At 39.6% G+C, this 2,619-nt stretch overlaps 1 pseudogene; it reads right to left on the minus strand.

The window, feature by feature from the left end:
• Positions 1 to 722: 722 nt before the first annotated feature.
• Positions 723 to 1,200, minus strand: LOC148039963 (glucan endo-1,3-beta-glucosidase 4 pseudogene; annotated as a pseudogene).
• Between the last annotated feature and the right edge of the window lie 1,419 nt (positions 1,201 to 2,619).

The raw sequence follows: 2,619 nt of genomic DNA on the forward strand, positions 1-2,619 counted from the left end.
AAACATTCAACGTCCTTGATATAAAGAAGGAGACCAATACAATGTAACATGTATACATACCATTTAAGCAAATAAATGACAAATCACTTGCCATGTGATAATCTTGCACTTGTTTTGACCATTTCATCGCTAACCATCTACAACCCTAGAGATTTTCATAGAGACAAAGTGGGTATTTTATTATCTTCTTTCATGTGAAAAAAAAAAGTCAATTCACATGTTTACTAGCACATTCGTAAACCCGAATGACATCACTTGGCAAGAGAGAGATCACATATATCTTTAGATTGGGCACGAAAGAGAGAATTACTTTTCCGGATGGACTTGAAAGCAATACTCACATTAGGTAGAGGAAGTGACCATGAAAAGCATTTCCATGGATTCGATCAAAAGAATACACTAGTGAGAAGTGAAGTGGCTTCAACGTAAATAGCCAATGATTACAAGTCCAAGCAAGTGGATAAAATAAGAAAGGGCGACGAGCATTAACTAAAGCTAAACAAGTCATGCCCGTAAGTCAGAGTTGGGGTGCTAGGTCGAAGCGGAGGCCGGATAGTTGCATTGATCATTAGCTGTAGCAAAAGCATCCGAGAAGAATAAACATGTGTCAAGTTAGTAAAGCTCCGAGATATAAAGATATCAAACACATATAATGTAGAAAGTGAAATGACAGGACGACTAGAGGATAAATCAAGATTAACAACGAGCTGCATTAGGAGATATTATAGCATACGGCTGGGGTTGGACGAAACGAGCATGGCGGCTCCCTGGAAGTCGCAGGTGGCTCCATGGGGTTTCATGCTTTGATAATAGTCGTTCACGGCGTAATTCGCGTGGGAGTGGAGGTCCGTGGGAACGTAGCAGGGGTTCCCAGGCATTATTGGCGTGCAATTGGCTCCATTGGAGCAGGCCCACGCCATGACCGACTGTATGGCGTCGTCGCTTAAGCCATCTTTTAGGATGCACCATTGGAAGACGCTGCCATTAATATTATCATCTGCATATGCAAAATAAAGGTCGACATAATGTTCAACGTTAACATGATATATAATCATGCCAAGACACCAACGCAGTTTGTAAAGGCATATTTTACACACTACCTGCGAGTGCTGCGGACAGAGACGCCGTCGCGATGAAGGAGACCACCTGGACGAACACTGCAGCGGCGGCCAGCTGAAGAGCGGATGAATATCGGGCCATGCTTGATCGTAGTAAGTGGCTGTTGATGGGAGCTAATCGGTGATTATGCTAACGCAAGCAGCTCGCTGGTCTCACGCTGAAATTGCAATGAAGACGGGCGGGGACGTACCTAATTATAGGACGTCAGAGGAGGTGCACGATACGAGAGAAATATTCTACGGTCATCCAGCCATTAAGGAGATCCAGCGAAGCCCTAGATCTAACAAAGACAAGTTTGGCCCGTTACACACTAGGTCGGTAAAATTTCTCCTCACCGTGGACTAATCACGTTCTACAAAAAGAAACACTAGCAATCACACATGTTTGGTAGACGATCGCACGAGTTGAGGCCTATGTGGATAATGTTTTCTTATCCGGACCCACCATATTTTTAGGGGTCTAATCTCATCGGCCAAAACTTGTGTCTATGAGCTCAATGAATCATATCACTCACCTTTTCATAAAAATATGTTGAGAAAACTTGAACATTATACTTATGCTGTAATAAATGCGAGCTTTGCCAATGCACTGTTCGCCTGAATGAAAAAGCTAGGCAGACAATAAGAACTTTATTATAGTGGATAGAGGTTTATATGGTCTCGCGGAAGTTACTATATATATATATATCCTATACTTCGCATGCATTCAAGGCCTATTTACAAATATCCTTATCTATGAATTATTCTTGAACAAAACATGACCTTTTTTAATTCAATCTATAAATAATCCCTTTATATTATACCCTTCTATATGTAAATAATGTATAAATATGATATTTTAAAAATGCATTCCTTTGAACCCACGTGATGCACACACATATTTGTGAGTAACTTACCTGAGTATATGGTCCAATTTTTTGGCACTCTAGCTTGTAACAAGCCTTACATGAAATTGACATTCACTATGTATTGACCTTGCATGTTTGAGGTAGCAAGATTTAGTGGTACAAGCATCCTTTGCGTTGAATCCACTCGTAATAGCTATTGTTCCTCTATAGTATCAATCACTTGTCCAATAACTCAATATATTAAATGCTTGTGCATACAATTGTTTTACTTGCCTAATCATCTAATTAATGGTGATTGCCCTCACAGCAATCTCAAGTTGCATGGACTATGAGTACATAACCTATACACACATTAGAGCGATGCTTCATCCCTTCAATGATGACTAATCATGCACACCTTTCTCTACCCGTCCATATTTTTGTTGAAACCAAAATGTACAGATGTCATCATTATGGATTGAATGGCACTAGATTTACAAGGCATGAATTTTTATAATGTATTGCATAGCATAATCATTTTCTGGAAGTGCCACTAGTACTTTATAGTGTGTATATTCGTCAACAAGTGTTAGTCTTATGGAAGCCTATTATTATCAAATTTAAGGATACTAGGAAGTTCCAAATTTATCTACATACCAGAATGAATGATTTAC

Source organism: Lygodium microphyllum, chromosome 2 (genome assembly GCF_053477565.2).
Source record: "Lygodium microphyllum isolate KBCC chromosome 2, Lygodium_microphyllum_v1.1.10, whole genome shotgun sequence".
Taxonomy (NCBI): domain Eukaryota; kingdom Viridiplantae; phylum Streptophyta; class Polypodiopsida; order Schizaeales; family Lygodiaceae; genus Lygodium; species Lygodium microphyllum.